General features: G+C 45.0%; 1 pseudogene across 1 annotated transcript in view; it reads left to right on the top strand.

The window, feature by feature from the left end:
- LOC147109703 (HEAT repeat-containing protein 4-like) overlaps positions 1-11663 on the top strand; it is an 84371-nt pseudogene extending 72708 nt beyond the window's left edge. The window contains exons 7-10 of the transcript XR_015080151.1: positions 3943-4131; positions 4788-4948; positions 9910-10014; positions 11439-11663. The product of XR_015080151.1 is annotated as a HEAT repeat-containing protein 4-like (transcript). The remainder of the gene's footprint in view (positions 1-3942; positions 4132-4787; positions 4949-9909; positions 10015-11438) is intronic.
- The last annotated feature ends 377 nt before the right edge of the window (positions 11664-12040 follow it).

The following is a 12040-nucleotide window of genomic DNA, read 5'->3' as shown; positions in this document are numbered from 1 at the left end:
CCTTTCTTAAATAGGGGCATTACATTTGCGGGTTTCCAATCCGCTGGGACCTCTCCAGAATCCAGGGAATTTTGGTAGATTACAACCAATGCATCCACTATCTTTGCAGCCACCTCTTTTAAGGCTCTAGGATGCAGGCCATCGGAGCCAGCGGACTTGTCCACCTTTAGTCCCGTTAGTTTGCCTAGTACTTTCTCTCTAGTGATAGTGATTGTTTTAAGTTCCCCCCCCCCCACCCCAATAGTCCCTTGATTATCCATTATTGGGATGCTTTTAGTGTCTTCTACCATGAAGACCGATACAAAATATTTGTTCAAAGTCTCCGCCATTTCCCTGTTTCCCATTATTAATTCCCCAGAGTCATCCTCTAGGGGACCAACGTTTACTTCAGCTACTCTCTTCCTTTTTATATACCTGTAGAAGCTCTTGTTGTCTGTTTTTATATTTCTTGCTAGCTTACTCTCACAAGCTATCTTCTCTCTATCATTTTTTTAGTCGTCCTTTGCTGGTTTTTAAAAATTTCCCAATCCTCCGGCCTTTCACTATTCTTCGCAACATTGTATGCTTTTGTTTTCAATTGATACCATCCTTTACTTCCTTAGTTAGCCACGGATGGTTCATCCTTCTCTTACAGTCTTGATATATCTCCTTAAATGTTTGCCACTACTTTTCTACAGTCTTACCCTGTAATATATTTTCCCAGTCCACTTTAACCAAGTCTGCCTTCATACCTTTGTAATTACCTTTATATAAGTTCAGGACACTAGTTTGAGACCTAGCTTTCTCACCCTCAAACTGAATTTGAAATTCTACCATGCTATGATCACTCTTCCCAAGAGGATCCTTCACTTCGAGATCATTAATTAATCCAGCCTCGTTACACATTACCAGATCTAAAATAGTCTTCTCCCTGGTTGATTCCACAACGTATTGTTCCAAGAAACCATCCCGTATACACTCTAAGAATTCTTCCTCAAGTCTACCTTTGCCAATTTGCTTTGTCCAATCAATATGAAGATTAAAATCTCTCATGATTATAGTCGTACCTTCCTTACAAGCCTCAATTATTTCTTGATTTATACTCTGTCCTACAGTGTGGCTACTGTTTGGGGGCCTGTAGACTACTCCTTACCCTTATTATTTCTTAACTCCACCCAAACTGATTCTACGTCTTGATCATCTAAGCCAATATCATTTCTCATTACTGCACTGATCTCATCCCTTATTAACACCTCCTTTTCCTTTCTGCCTATCCTTACAAAATGGCAAATACCCCTGAATATTCAGTTCCCAGCCTTGGTCACCTTGCAACCACGTCTCTGTAATGGCTATCAGATTATACCCATTTATTTCTATTTGTGCTGTCAACTCATCTATATAGAGCTTTTAATTTTGTCTTTTTACCATTTTTCCCTACTCTGACCCCTCTTTCTGATGCATTCTTATGTGTATACGCTCTGTCCCTTCCTATCACACTCTGGTTATCATTACCCCTATTGCTACCCTGCACTTTTGCCTTCTCATTTTTCTTTGACTTTTTTCATTTCCACTCAGCGTATCCCTCCCCCCCCCCCCCCCCCAACTATTTAGTTTAAAGCCCTATCTACAGCCCTAGTTATTCAATTCACCAGGACACTGGTCCCAGCCTGGTTCGAATGAAGCCCGTCCCGACGGAACAGCTCCCCCTTATCCCAGTACTGGTGCCAGTGTCCCAAGAATCAAAACCCATTTCTCCCACACCAATCTTTGAGCCACTCGTTCATCTCTCTGATCTTATTTTACCCTATGCCAATTTGCACATGGCTCACTGCAGTCCCTGCTCTCGCCCACAGAGAGAGTAAGAACCTCATAACTGTTGGACAAGAGCAAGGGCTGAGGCTCCTCCACCACTACCTCCTGGGTCCCCATACCTGCCTCGCTCGTAGTCACACCCACCTGTCCCTGACCACAGACCAAATTTGAATTAATTAATCTAAGGGGTGTGACTGCCTCCTGGAACACAGCGTCCAGGTAACTCTCCCCCTCCCTGATGTGTCTCAGTGTTTGAAGCTCGGACTCCAGCTCATCAACACAGAGCCGAAGTTCCTTGAGCCGCCAACACTTACTGCAAATGTGGTCGCCGTGGACCTCAGTGGTGTCCACCAGCTCCCACATATTGCAGCAGTAACACATCACTTGCCCTGTCATCTCTAATGTATTTAATTAATTAAGTGTTTAAGTTTTGAACGTTTAGTTTTTAATCCCGGTTCTTAATTTAAACCAATGCCCAAGAAAAAGAGAGAAATACTGACCAACCAATCGCTTCCCTGCTTTCCTGTGACATCACTCCTTGTTTTTTGTTGTTCTTTAAATCATCGGAGGTGCTGCCACCGCTTTGGTCCGCGCTGCCTTGGTCTCCTGTTTTTAACTGCCGCCTCCTCCGGTGCTGCCGCCACTTAACAACAGAAAATGCTTTAAACACTCAGTAGGTCAGGCAACGTCGAGGAGAGAGAAACAGAGTCAACATTTCGAGTCGGGGACCCTTCATCAGAACTGAGTATTTTAAGACAAAAAATTTGCCACCGGTCCACATAAGGATAAATTAGGACAGATGACCAAAAGCTTGGTCAAAGAGGTAGGTTTTAAGGAGCGTCTTAAAGGAGGAAAGAGAGGTAGCGAGGCGGACAGGTTTAGGCAGGAAATTCCAGAGCTTAGGGCCCAGGCAAGAGAAGGCACGACCACCAAAGGTTGAGCGATTATAATCAGGGATGCTCAAGATGGCAAAATTAGAGGAGCTCAGATATCTCTGGGGGTTGTGGGGCTGAAGGAGATTACAGAGATAGGAAGGGGGGAGGCCATGGAGGGATTTGAAAACAAGGATGAGAATTTTGAAATCGAGGCACTGCTTAACCGTAACGCTAACAATTGGGAGAGTCACCCTGTGAGTAATGCTAACAATAGGGAGTGTCACCCTGTGAGTAATGCTAACAATAGGGAGCGTCACCCTGTGAGTAATGCTAACAATAGGGAGAGTCACCCTGTGAGTAACAGGAATAATATGGTGACCCGGATTTTGCAGTCAGTGAAGGAATGGCGCTCGCCGTTCATTACGCTTACAGCTGCCCACAGACATTTTGTGGGCTTTTGCATGTAAAGTTACAGTATTTGGAGATCCTTTTCAGTGCGGTGTTCTCTAAAGGGAACCTGTGAGCAAGACAAGCAACAGTGTGTCTCTTCAACCAATCAGATTGAAGAATCCTCACTGAGCATGCTGTGCCTAAACTTGGAAGTATAAACTAGAACATTTAATTCAATGTAAAATCACGTACAGAAAGCGAAATAAAGAGACGGAAAGAAAGATGGGATTAAGAGAGAGGGATAAAAGAGACAAAGAAAAAGTAGGAATTTTAAAAAATATATATTTTTTAAATATCTCCAACAATAATTAAATTCTGAAGGGATGAGTCTCCAAACTTGTAAAATTACATTTTCAGGGCCAGAGAGGTTGTTTGGTAGTAATTAAGACTTATCAAGCCGTTAAAAATTAATTTACACCTGAATGGACTAGCCCTAACTTTTTCTGAAGTCTTTAGTGGGTATCTAGTAGGTAAGTACCGCAACTTCATGCCTTTCATGCGTTTGAATGCTGAATCTCATGGTGAGGTACCTGTGTAGCACAGCTTGTGGAGGAGCAGGGCAAATCGGACAGCAACTTCCGGATTTCCACATTTAACTGCGCATGTGCAGACTTTGGAAGTTGCTGTCCGATTTACTGCATAATAACGGTGAGCGCTGATAGCCTCACCGTTATTTTTAACAGAAAATCTGGGCCGGAGTGTCTCTCACTGAGAGTAATGGGAACAGTAGGGAGAGTCACACGCTGCGAGTAACAGGACTATACACAGATGGGTACAAGTTTTCATGTGACTGAGTTTCTCTAAAATGCCAGTGATTTAATTGTAGATTTCATCCACATTCACTTGAGAGGTGAGAGTGAAGTCCAGGCCGTGCCTGAGTCTCTTCAGCCACTCATCAGTGAGGCCCTGAGCAGCAGTGATCAGCACGTGCGGCTGGCAGCGGCAATCTGCCATGTCGCAATGAAGAAGGTGAATGAAAGAGTCACAGAGATCCTGCAGGACACCCTCCTTCACGGTACGAACTATCACTATCTGATACAAGAAAGAAAGACTGGCATTTATACAGCACCTTTTACGACCTCAGGACATCCCAAAGTGCTTTACAGCTAATGATGTACTTTTGAAGTGCAGTCACTATTCTAATGCAGAAAACACAGCGGCCAATTGCATATAGCAAATCCCACAAATAGCAGTGAAATAATGACCAGATAATCTGTTTTTTTAGTCATGTTATCAGGAAGACCTCCCCTGCTCTGCTTTGAATATTGCCATGGGAGCTTTTACATCCACTCGAGAGGGCAGGCAAGCCCTTGGTTTAACGTCTCATCCGAAAGATGGCACCTCAGACAGTGCAGCACTCCCTCAGAACTGCACTGGAGTGTCAGCCAGGATTATGTGCTCAAATCTCTGGAGTGAGACTCGAACCCACAGCCTTCTGATGAGAGAATGCTACCACTGAGCCACGGCTGACTCAAGTCTTTTAATTGATTCACTTTTCCCCAACCACCATTTGGTGGGGGCCCCCGATGGCTCAGTGTCAGTGTACACCACCCAGTGCGGTACCGGGCCATATGAAGCAGGAAGGTGCCATGTTCAATCCTCGGTCTGTGTTAGGTGAGCTGAGCAGGGCCGGGGACCCCCAAAGATTAACGTTTGCCTTTTGTCTTTCAGGAAACGTAGCTGATCGTTGGATCGCAGCACAAAGCCTGGCTCTCAATGGCGATGACAGCTATCCCGTGATCAACAGACTCATCCAGCATCTCTTTGAAGTACCAGAAGCGGAGACCGTGAAGCAAGTCTGTCTTGTCCTGCGTCCGCTCAGTGAGAGGACAGTATGTGAGCTGGAATATCATAGTGTAGCAAACCTTCCACAAACACACTGTACAACTGCCTCCCATTCAGGAAAGGCCAGTGGGTTTCACTTCTCCTTACACAGAATTCATGGACTCATTCAAAACTTCTGAAGTAGAGTAAGGTTCAGGGAGCGTTGCCCCGCAGTCAGAGAGTGTTGGTTTTGGAGAGACAGCAACAGGAGGGAGGTTAGATCTGCAACTGAGAGTATTAATTCTGGGTAGAAAGTAACAAGAGGGAGGGTGGGCCAGTGACTGGGAGCATGAATTTTGGTGTGGTACAGAGCAATAGAGACAAGGAAGGTCCCAGATTTGGTCCCCAGTCCGTGCTGTGTTAGTTACATCGAGTCTACAGCACAGAAACAGGCCATTCACCCCAACTGTCTTTGCTGCCGTTTATGCTCCACATGAGTCTCCTCCCACCCCTCTTCATCTCGCCCTATCAGCATACCCTTCTATTCCTCTCTCCCTCATGTGCTTATCTAGCTTTCCCTTAAATACGTCTATGCTATTTGCCTCAACCACTCCCTGTGGTAGCACGTTTCACATTTTTAACTACTCTTTGGGTAAAGGAACATTTTCTCCATGTCTATCCTATTAAACCCTTTAAATGAGCTTGGCAGGGAGATGGGAACCTGAGAGTAGATTCAGAAGAGAGAGAAGCAAAGCTGGAAATGGAAGGCAGTAAATTAGTGAGTGAGTTTGGAAGGCAGAGGAAACAGGCTAGAAAATAGACAACAAAGGGGTTTGGCAGTGCTTAATGGTATATTTTTAATTGCAAGGAGTCTAGTGAGTAAGGCAGATGAGCTGAGGGCACAGATAGACATGTGAAAGTATATCGGCTATTATTGAAACATGGCTGAAAGGGCAGGAATGGCAGCTCAACATTCCCAGTTACAGGGTTTTCAGACAAGATAGAGAGGGGGATAAAAAAGGAGGGGAGGTCGCAATATTGATTAAAGAAACAATTACAGCTGTGAGGAGGGATGATATGTTAGAAGGATCATCAAATGAGGCCCTATGGGTTGAACTGAAGAATGAAAAAGGGGTGACCACACTGCTGGGAGTGTACTATAGATCCCCAAACAGTCAGAGGGAGATAGAAGAGCAAATATGTCGGCAAATTTCTGAGAAGTGCAAAAACAATAGGGCAGTAATAGTAGTGGATTTCAACTACCCTAACATTAACTGGGATAGAATCAGTATAAAAGGTATAGAGGGTGCAAAATTCCTAAAATACATTCAGGAGAACCTTTTTAGCCAGTACGTAGCAAGCCCAACAAGAGAGGGGTCAGTTCTGGACTTGGTTTTAGGGAATGAAGCTGGGCAGGTGGAAGGGCTATCAGTAGGAGAGCATTTTGGTGGTCGTGATCATAATTCAGTTAGATTTAGCGTAGTTATGGAAAAGGACAGTCAGGAAGAAAGTTGTAGACTGTAGAAAGATATCAATTGACTGGTCAGGTGGGCAGAAAAGTGGCAAATGGAATTCAATGAAGAGAAGTGTGAGGTAATGCATTTGGGGAGGGCTGACAAGATAAGGGTATACACAATAAATGGTCGATACTGAGAAGTGTGTAGGAACAGAGGGACCTTGGAGTGCATATCCACAGATCCCTGAATGTAGCAGGACAGGTAGATAAGGTGGTTAAGAAGGCATATGGGATACTTTCCTTTATTAGCCGAGGCATAGAATATAAGAGCTTGAACTGTATAAAACACTAGTTAGGCCACAGCTAGAATATTGCGTACAGTTCTGGTCAGCACATTACAGGAAAGATGTGATTGCACTGGAGAGGGTACAGAGGGCATTTAAAAAGCACTTGGATATGCATTTGAAGTGCCGTAACCTACAGCGCTATGGACCAAGAGCTGGAAATTGGGATTAGGCTGGATAGCTCTTTTTCGGCCGGCACAGACACGATGGGCCAAATGGCCTCCTTCTGTGTCGTAGATTTCTATTATGCTAGCTCAAAGACCTCTATCATGTCACCCCTCAGTCTTCTCTATTCTAGAGAAAAGAGCCCCAGCCTGTTCAGTCTTTCCTGATAGTTATAACCTCTCAGTTCTGGTATCATTCTTGTGAATATTTTTTGCATGTTTCCCCAATATCTCTATATCCTTTTTATAATATGGAGACCAGAACTGTGCACAGTCCTCCAAGTGTGGTCTAAACAAGGTTCTATACAAGTTTAACATGACTTCCCTGCTTTTCAACTCTATCCCTCTAGAAATTAACAATAGTTCTTGGTTTGCTTTTTTTATGGCTTTATTAACCTACATCGCTACTTTGTGATTTGTGTATCTGTACCCCTAGATCCCTTTGCTCCTCTACCCCATTTAAACTTACTATCCAAGCAGTATGTGGCCGCCTTATTCTTCCTACCAAAATGCACCACCTCACACTTAGCTTTGTTGAAATTAATTTGCCAATTAAATGCCCATTCTGCAAATTTATTAATGTATTATATTTTGTATTTTGTCTTCCTTTGTATTAACTCTACCCCCCAGTTTGGTGTTGTCCACAAATTTTTTAATTGTACTTCCGAGTCCCGGGTCCAAATTGTTAATGTAAATTGTGAACAACAGTGGTTCCAGCAGCGATCCCTTTGGAATACCGCTTCCCACCCTTTCCCAGTTTGCGTAGCTACCCTTAACCCCACCCTCTGTTTTCTGGTTCCCCTTCTATCTCCCCTCGGTTCCCCTTTACCCTGCTGACTGACAGTCGCACACTTCACTTCCTGCACCTGTGCTTTCTTCTGAGGTGTGAGAAAACGGTTGAAAAATTCCTCCCCCTCCCTTATGTGTCGGAGTGTCTCTAACTCGCACTCCAGCTCACCAACTCTGAGCCGGAGTGACTCAAGGCAGAGACATTTCCTGCAGATGTGGCAATCCGACACAACCTCACTGTCCACAAACTCCCACACATTGCAATCCCGCACTGCCATTTCTAGATTTTATTTATTTGTTAGTAATTTATTTATCATTTATGGTTAAAAATAGAATGTATAGTAAATAAAATACTTAGCTTAATTGCCTTGGGATTCGCTGCTCCTCGCTCTGCGATGACTATTACGTAACTTTGAGATTTTTCTACGGGTTTAACTGCCGCGGGCCTCCTTTTAAACTGCTCCCATTTTCCGTTCTTTTTAACTCCGTTAAACTCAGATGAGTGATGGTTCCAATGATATTACTGGTCATATTAAACACTCCCGGGGCAGGTACAGAATGGGTTAGATATACAGTAAAGCTCCCTCTACACTATCCCATCAAACACTCCCAGGGCAGGTACAGCACTGGCTAGATACATAAGAACATAAGAATTAGGAGCAGGAGTAGGCCATACGGCCCCTCAAGCCTGCTCCGCCATTCAATCAGATCATGGCTGATCATCGACCTCAACTCCACTTTCCCGCCCGATCTCCATATCCTTTGAGTCCCCTAGAGTCCAAAAATCTATCGATCTCAGTCTTGAATATACTCAAAGACTCAACATTCACAGCCCTCTGGGGCAGAGAATTCCAAAGATTCACAACCCTCTGAGTGAAGAAATTCCTCCTCATCTCAGTCTTAAATGGCCGACCCGTTATCCTGAGACTATGCCCTCTAGTTCTAGATACAGAGTAAAGCTCCCTCTACACTGTCCCATCAAACGCTCCCAGGGCAGATACAGCATGGGTTAGATACAGAGTAAAGCTCCCTCTACACTGTCCCATCAAACGCTCCCAGGGCAGATACAGCATGGGTTAGATACAGAGTAAAGCTCCCTCTACACTGTCCCATCAAACGCTCCCAGGGCAGATACAGCATGGGTTAGATACAGAGTAAAGCTCCCTCTACACTGTCCCATCAAACGCTCCCAGGGCAGGTACAGCATGGGTTAGATACAGAGTAAAGCTCCCTCTACACTGTCCCATCAAACGCTCCCAGGGCAGGTACAGCATGGGTTAGATACAGAGTAAAGCTGCCACTACACTGAGGTAGAATTTTTAAATTGTCATCCTTGTTTTTAAATCCCTCCATGGCCTCTCCCCTCCCTATCTCTGTAACCTCCTCCAGCCCTACAACACTCCAATATCTCTGCACTCCTGCAATTCTGGCCTCTTGCGCATTCCCGATTTTAATCGCTCCGCCGTTGATGGCCGTGCCTTCAGCTGCCGAGGCCCTAAGCTCTGGAATTCCCTCCCTAAACCTCACTGTTTCTCCACCTCTCTTTTCTCCTTTAAGACGCTCCTTAAAACCTACCTCTTTGACCAACCTGCCCTAATATGTCCAAAGATGTGCGGGTTAGGTTGATTTGGCTATGATAAAATTGACCCTTAGTGTTAGGGGATTAAATACGTGGGGTTACAGGGATAGGGTGGGATATGTGTCAGTGCAGGCTCGATGGGCCGAAATGGTCTCTATCTGCACTGTGGGGATTCTGTGATTCTGTGAGTATCTCCTATGCGGCTCGGTGTCAAATTTTGTTTGATAATCGCTCCTGTGAAGCGCCTTGGTACGTTTTACTACATTAAAGGCACTATATAAATGCAAGTTGTGGTTGTTACTGATAGAGTAAAGCTCCCTCTACACTGTCCCATTAAACACTCCCAGGGCAGGTACAGCGCGGGTTAGATACAGAGTAAAGCTCCCTCTACACTGCCCCATGAAACACTCCCAGGGCAGGTATAGCACGGGTTAGAGACAGAGTAAAGCTCCCGCTACACTGTCCCATCAAACAGTCGCAGGGCAGGTACAGCACAGGTTAGATACAGAGGAAAGCTCCCTCTACACTGTCCCATCAAACACTCCCAGGGCAGGTACAGCACGGGTTAGATACAGAGTAAAGCTCCCTCTACACTGTCCCACCAAACACTCTGGTGCATTTCTTGCTGGCATTTGATTAACTAGACTCTGGGACACTTCCTGCCAGTATTTGATTAACCTGCTCTCTTTATAACCAGCCTCTGGCGCACTTTATATTGGCGAAGCACCTGAACAGCCGCAATTGGAAAGACAAGGTGCTGGCGTGTGAGGTCCTATGCTGCCTGCGTGGATCACTTAACAAGGTAGGTCTGAGTTCAATTTGTGGAGTTGATTGCGTATTCCGACCCCCAATTGGGGCAGGATTTGAACGCTTGTTCCCTGTTTATGTTGTCCCAGTAATATCTTGGAGAGGATCACAGCCCTGAACTGACACGAGACCGGCATGTAATGGCTGCGGTGTCTGTAGGTAAAGACGCCACAAAGTAAATGTATTTGTACTTCCTTTTTCATCATTCAGTCACTAATCCCAGACTCAGAACATGTCAAACAGCCTGGTAAGCAGTACTCCAGGAGTAGTTCAGATTTAAAATATGATCTATCTCAGGGCATCTCACTCCTCAGAATAGCAGTGTGTTAAACTGGGTTTTGTCGCCCCCTTGTAAATCTCAGTGCTGAAGTATCTCATGTTCACAGCTCTACCCGCACCACTCAGCAGCTCATGGCCAAGTCACCAGTACTGCCTGTTTATTTTCTCATTCAGTTTATATTCCCTATTTATTCCCCATTCAGTTTATATTCCCCCAGTTTATTCCCCATTTATTTTCTAAACCTGCTGTTTATTCCCCATTCATTTGTAAACCTGAATCCCATAAAGCTGCAGAGCTGCTAACAGCCAGGGTCATAGATCCCATCGATGTGGGATCACATCGTCATGCACACAGCTCAGTTGGGCAGGGCCAAGATACACTCAGATCTACTGTTGAGCAGTGAGAGAGCGAGGCAAGCAGTTCCTGCTGCGGGAGGGGGGAGGGGCTGCCTGACTGGAGAGATTATGCTTCCAGACCACTTTGGGCTGTCATGATGAGATATGTAACTGGTTGAAGAGGGAGTTTCACTCTTTCAAAACTGCAGTGGGAAACAAAGTTGAGATCAACTATTTTCTCCTGTTGCCTCTGTTATTGTTGGCAGGCTCTATGACCAGGAGAGGAGGTGTGGATAGGACAATGCCCTGAGCCCCATCCTGCCCACCTTAGAAGGGTATGTGAGAGGGAGGAGGCTCATGTGGAACATAAATGCTGGCACAAACCTATTGGGCCGAATGGCCTGTTTCTGTGCTGTACATTCTGTGTAATTCTATGTAATATTCCCTTTTTTAATTCCCATTTAGTTTATATTCCTCTGTTTATTCCCCATTCAGTTAATATTCCCCTGTTTATTCCCCATGTAGTTTATATTCTCTGTTTATTTCTCATTTAGTTTATTTTCCCCTTCCCCAGTCTCAGTACCTTGCACTGAGCTCATTAAATGAGATTTAATCAACCAGCCAGCTACCCACCCATTCAGATCCCTGTGTTTCTGGTTCCTACTGGTTGAAATCCCTTTGAATTTGGTTTTATTTATATATATATATATATATATATAAAGGGTAGGCTGTGTCATTCTCGTGATTGTTGGAGGGATTAGCTCCAGTGGAATAAAAAGGTTTCACCTCTTTTTGATGCCCCAGGATCTGACGCACAAGATCGTGTACCTGATGTGGAATGACTGGAACAGCAATGTCCGCCAGGCAGCGACACACTTGCTGGGCGTCTTGGGACTGGGGAAGGAAGTCCATGATGAGCTCAAGTAAGACAGATTATGGGGGGGATGTAGCAGTGGGGGTTCCGTGACCCTTTCGCAAGGGTGGAGAGCCCGTGTGTATAGCCTGTCCAAAATGCCATGTAACCTTTGACCTGCATCTCTCCTGATGTCGCTCCGCTACTGATCGAGACATAAGAACATAAGAAATAGGAGCAGGAGTAGGCCATGCGGCCCCTCGAACCTGCTCCACCATTCAATAAGATCATGGCTGATCATCGACCTCAACTCAACTTTCCTGCCCGATCCCCATATCCCTTGATTCCCCTAGAGTCCAAAAATCTTATCTATCTCAGCCTTGAATATACTCAATGACTGAGCTTCCACAGCCCTCTGGGGCAGAGAATTCCAATGATTCACAACCCTCTGAGTGAAGAAATTCTTCCTCACCTCAGTCTTAAAAGGCCAACCTCTTACCCTGAGACAATGACTCCTTGTCCTAGACTCTCCAGCCAGGGGAAACAACCTCTC

This window comes from Somniosus microcephalus, chromosome 12 (genome assembly GCF_052327205.1).
Source record: "Somniosus microcephalus isolate GS21.2 chromosome 12, FLI_Smic_1.0, whole genome shotgun sequence".
NCBI lineage: Eukaryota > Metazoa > Chordata > Chondrichthyes > Squaliformes > Somniosidae > Somniosus > Somniosus microcephalus.
This window is presented reverse-complemented; position numbering and strand designations above follow the sequence as displayed.